Consider the following 9,842-nt stretch of genomic DNA (forward strand, 5'->3'; position numbering starts at 1 on the left):
TGTTTTGTTTCCAACAACCCCCCAGCCTGGAATACCTATATGACGTAGCAACAGCGGATAGCAGCTTTTGTTATATATTTCATATACCCTTTCAGTATCATGAAAAGGGTTTCTGAAAGCAACAACCCACTGTAAGTGTGCTACAGCAGTGGTTAACAAAACTCATAAACCGCTGCTGTGAAGTACTGGAAGTTCCAGTGCTTCACTCACTGGACTGTCAGCCGCCATTACATGTCTAAGAGCAATCGAACTGCCACAACAAAAAGGTACCTCTGATGAACATCTGATGTGCCGTACTGCAAGATCAATGCAAAAATAACAGTTGATGGACAGAATGCAATGTCCTACATTCACCCCAGTACAGAGATCTGTGCCTAAATCCATCGTTTTTTTGCACTCTACACCACCCCAGTTCAGACATGGCCATATGCAAATCAGCCTTGACCCTGTGCCTCATGGGAACAGTCCAGCCCGAACTGCCAAGCCATGTCTTACCTGGACCTGAATCAAGCATCCTAGGACCAGTTTCTGGCTATCAGCCGTCATCAGCCAGGATAGCTTGACTCCAGTGGTGTGGAGAGCACGGGACTCACGTCCGAGCATACCCGTCCCACTCGGGGTGACGAATGGGAAAACAACAGTTGATGGACTGCAAGATCAAGCACAACTCTTTATAATGAAAAAAAGGTAAAGCTGTCCCTTTTCTACCCCTAACTAAGAAAATAAAGTGAGACGCGACGGCCAGGTGAAAAGGAGTTATCCGAACCTGTCACAGGATGTTTGTGTCCGGTCCAGGGAGGACCTGGCTTGGCAGTTCGGGCTTGACTGTTCCCATGAGGAACAGGGTCAAGACTGATTTGCATATGGCTGGGTCCAAAATGGGGTGGCGTAGTGAGCAAAAGAATGATGGATTTAACCCAGATCTTTAAACTGGGGGTGAATGTAAGATTCATTCAGAATTCCGTCCATCATTTGTTTGCGTAGTATCGCAAGATCAAGCACCACAATATAATGAAAAAATGTAAAGTTGTCCCTTTTCTACTCCCAACTAAGAAAATAAAGTGAGACGCGACAGCCAGCTGAAAAGGAGATAGCCGAAGCGTCACTCCACATGGCAACTTCAAAAGAAGGAAGCTGCCAATAAATAAACAAACCATCATGGTTCCCGCTTCCTTCACCTGCATTAACAAGCATTTTCAATGCAATAGGCCTCGCATTTATGAGAGTTTGAGCTATTGTCATTGTAAATGCCAATGCCTTTTTTTATGTGTTGCTTTTAAAACAGATAAATAAAAGGCATTGTTATTTTTAATGCTAATAGCTTAAACCAGGGTTCTCCAAACCGCTCCTAAACTCTCGCAAATGTGAGACCTATTGCATTGCAAATGCTTACTATAAAAAAAATTAAAAAGCCTCAGGAGACAGCGTGTCCTGCCTGCAACAGCCGGCAGGACAAATCTATTTGAGAAAATAGTGCTCGGAGGATGTAGTAAAAGCCTACCCGGCAACAACACACTTAACTGGGTATATTGGCTACAAAATGAGACATGGCAGTAGTAAGGAGGGACTACTAAGCCTTTTGACCTAATGAATAGCCATATTTTACAGAGGACAATGAGACAAGCCAATTAAAAATGTGGGCGGAGCATCAAGTCCCTACCTCAATACAGCATGCCTCACAGAGCAGCGCATGATTTTACTAGGCTTGACCTAAAACAAGCATTGACAAAGTCATTAAGTCTGGCCTTCTTTAGATGGAAATGCATTCAATTAAACCTGAATAAACAGCTTCTCCCAAAGTCCTTTATGTTTATCCGACTAACCCCTAAAACATCAGAATCATGGTTAAGGTAGCTTACATCTTTGACCAATGGGCTGAAGTTCTTAAAAAAATCTTTCCCAGTATCAAAGAATAAAGAGAGTGAGCAGGTAATAAAATAGAGAAATATGCAAAGTGAAATGAAAGCTGGAGAGTCCTATGTGGCAATTGTTTCAACAGAGGTTCTGCAACAGAATCTTTAAAGAATGGGAAGCCAAAAACAGCATCCATTTAATGGATAATGGTTAAGGGCTAAGAGAAAAATCCCAAATTCTACCCGCAAAACTGTGGCTTTGCCTCTGTATCCAATTAGCTTACAAACTTAGGGGCATATTTACAAGCTGCTTGCGCCACTTTTGTGTCACTTTTCCCATGTTAAAAGTGTCGCAAAAGTAGCGAAAGGGGCTTGTAAATAAGCCCCTTAGTGACTGCCATGAAGCTGAAGAAGCAGCAGCATAGGAGAAACACCTCTTGTGGTGTAGTTTTAGGACCCATGCCTTCCTCCTTAAGTATGCACGTGCTGGGAGGAGCATATGTGACAATTCCGGAAAACCACAGCAGCTTTAGGCAATGCTTGATCTGCAAAGAAAGACGCCCTCATGAAGAATGTACCCATGGAAGTCACTAAAGCAAGGTTTCCCTCATCACATTCATCTATGGTTTCCACCAGGGACATGCATGTCTACTAGTTTAGAATCTGTTTCCAACTACCCAAAAATGATTTTTATTGGCAATTACAGCTTGATTGTGAAGTGAACATATGCCATTATCATGGTTCTGCAGCGGAATGCACTCTAAAAGGTTAGTTATTTTTACTTCTCATATATGGTAGACTGTGGTGCAAAATGCTTGAACCAATTGCACAAAACATTTCTTGCAAGGTGCCCCTGTCTTTACAGTGGGAGATGACTCGTTAGATTTGCTCTATTAGTCACTTGGTGACTAGTTTATTTAAATATTATTAACTTATGAATATAAAAAAAAGGTAAACAGCAGTGTGCTGGAAGTTCAATGTCCCAGTTAGTCTGAACTTCTTCTGTCCTCTTTAAAGAAACCCGTTTCCAAAACTATCATGGGTGGCGAAGTCAATCTTTGTGTTGTTTGCACTGGCGAGTGCATCTCAATATTAACGTAGCATGGTAAAGGAAGCAAGGCTTGTGAACAGGCATGAGTATGTAACATCTGTGAAGGTTCAGGTTTTTTCCCAAAGAGGCACACCAGGAGAGCAGGGGCATTGTGGGAAGCAGAGCAGGGCATTCAAACATGCCTGCACCAAAGTATAAAACAGGGCGTTCGGGGAATCTGTCAGAAGCAAAGAAAGTGCAAAACTCAGTGAAGAAAACAGAAATAACGAGCACCTGAATAAGCTGTACAAACATATTGTGTAATCCGAAAAGTAAAGGTTTAACTGTTCTCTGTGTAAATTAAACAAGTATCAGTTCTGTTCCTATTGTGAAGCATTCTGACGCCTTCGGGTAAAGTCCGCGCTATATAAAAACGCATTAAATAAATAACTGTGTGGACTTGGCGCAGTCTCTGCACATGTCACGGTGTATGCGGCTGCTACTGCCATAGCACAGGGATGTAGGTCTGCTGAAAATCAAAGTGCGCACTGAAAATAAAAGTGTAAGCAGTGCCCCGAGCTTCGGCGAAAAGACACCCGAGCTTGGGAGACGAGTGTCTGGGCACCCCCAAAGCAACGCCGAATATTGGGAATACTCACTGTTACCTGGCAGCGTAGACTGCCTCTGTGCTCACACAAAGCGATACACGAGCGCAGGCGGGCCCTTGTCCTTGTCCTTCTTATACTTCCATGGCCCTGGTCTGCCCCCTGTCCTCGGGTCGTGCGCAGCTGATATTAGACCCGGGTCCTTGTCCGTGCTCTCTTTCTGTAGCGGGCGGGCACGCGCTCGCTCAGTGCGTAGGAGGGACGCACTGATCCTTGTTCTCTTACGCATCTGTATAGGAGGCCGAAAGGGGGCAAGCGCCGGCAGTCAGACAGACGGACGGACCGAGCGCCATGGAGCCGCCGCTGCTGCTCACCGCCTGCCTCCTGCTGCACGATGGGGCCCGCGCCGACCTCTCAGGTGAGTGCGAGGAAAGAGGGGGGGAACATCTCACCCTTGGGGGGGTGGAGGCGGGGGGGGGAGGGGTCTGTATGTGTGCATGTGTGTGTGTATGTGCGCTCGTGTGCCCGTGTGTGTGTCTCTGTGTGTGTGCTTGTGCGAAAAGCAGGGGCTGTGGCTGTGTGTGTGTATGTATGAGGCTTCCAAGGAGAGAAAGAAGAGACAGGAGAGGGTGAGCGCGCGACCTGATCCCATTGCGGCCAGCTGCGTGCGCGTAACAGCCTCTTGTCCGCTCTGCCTACTCCTTGAAAGTCAAAAGCCTGAAATGATTACAAAAGACTCGCTCTGCGACAGCAGGCCTTTGGCCTGCAATCGCAGGGCGAGTCCTAAAAAGGGAAAAAGTAAAGATTTGAAAGACTGTGTCTGTGTTTGCCTCTACAAAGACAATCCAAAGAAGAAAGCCTACAAACATTTAAAAGCAGGTGACACTGCCTTACTGTACACAGCAATGCCTCAGGCAAGAAGTTAAACAAGAGGATCAGAAGTATTTACAAAATAAAATTATAGATGGGTAGCCATCAGTTTCAGGAAGGTTTTACAGCTAAGGGTTCTGAGTGACAAACTACTTAAGCTTTGCTTGTGTTGTCTATAACGTCACTCTGAACTTCTAAGTGGAAAACACTCCCACAATTGATGGTTTCCCATATATAAATCTATATGTTAACAACTGTTGCCACGTCACAGCAGTGAGTTACTGGATTTGAATCCAGTTTTTCACGTAAGTGCATCTCTACCAGAGCCATCTAGAACAACATCATTTACCATTTACTAACAGGTAAATTTTTCTAAGTTCCCTCATTACAACATCAAGTGGGAAATATTTCTTAAAACATTTTATGTTTAGTAAGTATTACAGCAAACAAATGGCATTCACATCAGTACACACATGGCAGGACTGTAGATCCAAAAGCAGCCTTAACAAAAATGTTATAACCAGTCACGGTCCCTTTGTCTACTCGTGCAATGTAGTTCTTTTCATCCATCCTCTCTCTCTCCCCTCTTTTCTGTCTTTGATGGCCTACTACTTTCCCCTTCCCTCTCTTTTGCGCTCTTGAACTTCCCTATGCCTGCTCCAATTTACCTGGGAAACTTGGGAAAGTGATAAGGGCACCAGAAACAGCCCTAAACTTTCGAAACTGGCCTCCATCCCACTGGGGGAATGCCTAGATATGGATGAGCCACTGAAAGCTTGAGCCAGGCTCAAGCCTGAAGCCTGGCTTTTTAAAAAAAAATTAATTTGTCCTCATTCACCATCAGATAAAATTGAGCTTATTCTGTTAACTCCTGTGGTCCCTCTTTCAACTGGCACCAACCGGAAAGCTCCGTATCTATATGGATATGCTTTAGACAGGGCTTCTCTGCAAATCTGCTCTGTATCTCTCGGGTGCCCCACAAAAGCCAAAGAGAATCAGTAAAATAGTGTAAAGGCTTAATCATCGGATTGGTGTGGATTATTTATAATTTATTAACTTAATATGTCCAGCCAACTTTCGCATGGGATCCAAAAATCTTTCTTATTTTTGTTACCTTTATCCATCTTTATAATATGTCCAATAGAAGTCACCCAAACTGGCAGAGTTGGAGGATTATCCTTAACCCATTTTTTACATATTTCTCTTCGTGCAATTAAAATCAAATATAGACACAATCTGTTTTCCCCCTTTGACATAGACTTATATTGTGGGAACAACCCAAAAAACACCAAATTTACGCTTACATGCATGGTTATACCAAAAATGCTTTCCATACCTTTTATTATATCCTCCCAAAACGGACTACGCTTTGGGCATGTTAGAAACATGTGAATATCATCCACCTTTATCTGGAGGCACTTTGGACAGTTTGGGGCCGGACCCTTAGAGAATTTTGAGAGTTTAAGTGGAGTCCAATAGACCCTGTGAATACAGAAAATATGATTTATTTTTAAATTTGCAGGTTGTACTGTTGTGTGTAGAATATCATGAGATACTGGTCATTATTCTTCGATGTTGCAGCCAGGCAAGTTATCTCCCCATAGTTCAGTCGGTAACTTTAGTTCGCCGTCTTCCATGTCCAAAAGTAGCCAATAGAGAATTGCCACTTCTTTTTTCTTTACGGGATTTTTAGCTAGTGTCGAATCCAGATAATTGGATAAGCCCACATCTAAGCCAACAGAATGATGCCAGCTACTTATTTGCCAGAATTTAAATTTAGATAGTTCTTTGTCCACCAATGAATTTATTTCCTCCCAGGATAGTAAGATCCCATTCGGGCTAACTGACCCAATCGATGAATTCCTGCTTTAATTAGGGGAGTTGCAAGGACATCTTTAGTCCATTCTGGTGAGCCTGGTGTATTCCATATGGGGGTAAGGGCACTAAAGTAGCTGATTCCTATTTTTTTTTTACTTTGGCCCAAGTGGATGCTAAACTATAATATTTTTAGACATACTTTTTGTAGAATCTTGGATCTCCAAATTTATATAAGAAACATTGATTTCCATTCTCCACATCCCGGAGCATCTCTTTGAACATTATACCAATGTCTGAACCTTTTGGTGTATTCAATAGCATTTTTCCTGTTTTCATGAAGAATGTTCTTGCATACATAACTAAGTCTGGAAGACACAGGCCTCCTATGTTCTTTTTCCTTCGTAGTTTCTTCCATGTAATTCGAGTTCCTTTCGAAGCCCAGATAAAGGTATTACGTTTCGCCTGTAGAAACTTCAGAGTTTTCTCCTTAAATGCTGACGGAATATTTTGTAGTAAAAAGATTATTTTTGGCAGCAACATAATTTTTATTAGATTTATTCTCCCGATCAAAGTCAAAGGGAGATATATCCAACCTGTTATGAAGTTTTGCATTTCTTTTCCAACTTTCTGAAGGTTTATATCTGTAATTTTTTCGATATCTTGAGTAATCAATATTCCTAAATACCTTATTGGTGTTTTTTGTCGGATAGATGGAGTCTCCCAAGTTCCAAGTCATATATTCCATCTTGGCTTCGTTTATTTCATAACCTGAAATCTGTCAAAATTTCTGTGCTTCCTGGTATATTACCGGAAGGGTGGTACTGAGGTTCATCGTGTATATTATAAGATCGTCAGCATATAATGCCACCTTATTCAGAGAATGGGTGAAGCCTGGCTCTTGTTCAGCTCAAGGTTCTGTTGAAACCTTGAACCCATAACGAACCGAGCGGTCATGTGGGGTCTGCCTTCCTCCCTCAAGACAGGATGTGGTGATACAGCCAGAGCTGCCAACTATGGTTCTTAGGACCAGGTTCCTGTCTTGGCATCGGCTCAACATCGTGGTTCTGGACAAATTACTTTACCTCTGCATGCCTATAAACAGTGCATGGTTGTGTAATGCACCTGGTGCTCATGTACAGCGTTCCAATACCTTCAGGTTGAGTTTGCACTATATTTTAAAAACTGCAGAACAATGCACTACGAGGTAAAAACAAGTCTTAACATAAGGAAAGACAGATACCCTTTTGCTTCACTGATTTGTACAGAGTGAAACCAGAACCCCTAGATACATTGCTGCTTCCCTGCTTAATTGTGTGATCTCAGGCAAATATTTTATTTGACCAAAACTCTTTTGCACTGTGCTTGCGAAATCTCTTGTATTTTATATATCTTAAAAGGGTTCTCTTATCAGTTCCCATAGGTGTTCATTCACTTTTGTGTGGAACTTTTTTTTTGTTAACTTCTCGTGGCTGCACACATTTACGATACTTCTACTAAAGCTGTTCACACTGTTTAAGCCCCATTCACTGATAAGATATCTTCCCACGGAAAAGGCAGACAGCTTCTAACAGTATGTGGGAATACTTTATTTTTAATTCTTAGTTGTACAAAGCAGATGCTTTAGCCTTAGTACGTTTGTGGCATTTCCTATTCACGCCTCGCTACTTTTAAGCAATTTGTAGGCATTATTGCATTGATTTTTTCAAATTAATCAATTTTGTCATCATGATCAAATTCTAAATGTTATAAACATTGCACGTGAAACAAAGTTAATATACAAGAGCTATGCTAAATTTTACTACTAAACAGGCAGCTAATAGGGCAGTTACTTTGCAGACAACAGGGTTTTGGTTTGAATGGTGAAGCAGGTGCAGTGACACCAGACCCAAAAGTTGTCAGAACTCCTCAAAACACCTATTAATGCTATATTTTACTATGATACAGGCAATTACAAGTGCAGTTATCTAGCCATCACTAGGGTCATGATTTCAATAGTGCAGCAGGTGCAGTGGCACCGTGACCAAAAGCTCTAGGCACCCCAAAACAACAAATAAAATTGTTATATTTTACTACTTAACAGGCAGTCACAAGTGCAATTACCCTCCAGGCATTAGGGTCACGATTTGAACGGTGTAGCAAGTGCAGTGGCACCAGGGCCAAAAGTTGTCCTAACTCCTCTAAACATTGTTGCTATATGTTACTACTAAACAGGCAGTCACAAATGCAGTTATCTTGCCGGCACTAGGGGCATGATTTGAATGGTGCAGCAGGTGGCAGAGGCACCAGGCCCAAAACTTGTCAGAACTTCTCTAAACACATAATATTGCTATTACATTAATTAATTCTATTATTTTCCTATTTCATTTCAATTTTCAAAATGCTGCTATTACTTACCCGCACTATATTACTACTAACTGTACAATATATTGCCTTTTTGTATCTAAAGAGGTCATAACACTTTAACAGACTTTCTTCACCTTATTTTGTACAACTACTCGACACGCTACAACTTGCAACAAAAAACTGCTTATCATTACTCATATAGGAAACATTTACCAATGCTTGTTTCTTCATTATGGTGTATGAAAGCACATTCAAAAGTGTGAGTTCTGACTACCAGTTGTACAAAATTAGCACTTTTAATGAGCACTTATAAGGACAGTGATATGTGTCCTATTAATGTTAAAGCTTACACATGATAAAAAAAATATTTTTGAACTTTGAAGAGACTTTAACATAGTTTACGGGGTTTGTTGTATGATTTACAGAACACATTTTCAGGGCTCGGCTCGTGCTCCAAGATCCGAGCCAGACCCCAAGCTCTCCCTGGTTATTTGTTTACTCGCCTTATCTCTAAAACGCCGGATGGAATAGCCTGCCCTGAACATTTCATCCAAAAATGATACCAAACAGTGACTAATAATTACAAAACATGAACTATTTTTGAACTTTTTAGTTGTGCTATATTTTTGACACTCACGTGTCCTTGGGTGGCGTGGCTCGGCTCGTCCTTGGGCAAACTCTCCCCAACTCTCTTAGTATTATGTTCACCTCTACAAGCCAGGGTCACTGTAGCGTTAGAGCACATCAACGTGCAGTCTGAGCATAGGCTCTGATGTAAAACTGCACTAATCATATCATTATGACCTTTTTTTTCCTTCTTTTTTTTTTTTTTTTTTACTTCCAGCAGTGATTGGGAAAGGAGATCTGAACGCGTTTCAGAAACCAGAACTTCCGGTGTTTGAAATTGGTGTTCCCTCCAGCGCTACGAGGTTCCGCCCAGCAGCCACACTCCGCCCCTGCCTCGCTGCGCGTCACCTCTTCCCGGGGGTGCGACTCTCCAACCCTCCCTCAGCTTCTTCAAACCAAAAACCATGCAGATTTTGAAGAAAAGCTGAACGTCGCATTTTTCTTATCCTAGGAGGCCTTAAGGGAAACAATCGTTTGGATTGACTTTTTGATGCGTATCTTTCACTGGGAGGGTAAACCAGCCCTCTTCACGTGCAGCAACACTCTGGGCTTCTTCTCCTTCTATTTAGCTCCACCCCTGAGCACCGACATTGCAGAGAGTTCGGGATTTGGACTGGTGCGCAAAATCCCACTGGGCTAAACGGGATTCTGGTTGCAGCGCTGGAGAATAGTGACACGTTTATTTATAGCGCTACG

General features: G+C 42.3%; 1 protein-coding gene across 1 annotated transcript in view; it reads right to left on the reverse strand.

The window, feature by feature from the left end:
- The window catches only part of LOC144818443 (glycine N-phenylacetyltransferase-like), a 224,123-nt gene extending 214,820 nt beyond the window's left edge, over positions 1-9,303 (reverse strand). The window contains exon 1 of the mRNA XM_078675864.1: positions 9,157-9,303. The gene's annotated coding sequence lies outside the window, so the exon portion shown is untranslated. The remainder of the gene's footprint in view (positions 1-9,156) is intronic.
- Between the last annotated feature and the right edge of the window lie 539 nt (positions 9,304-9,842).

This window comes from Lissotriton helveticus, chromosome 2_1 (genome assembly GCF_964261635.1).
Source record: "Lissotriton helveticus chromosome 2_1, aLisHel1.1, whole genome shotgun sequence".
NCBI lineage: Eukaryota > Metazoa > Chordata > Amphibia > Caudata > Salamandridae > Lissotriton > Lissotriton helveticus.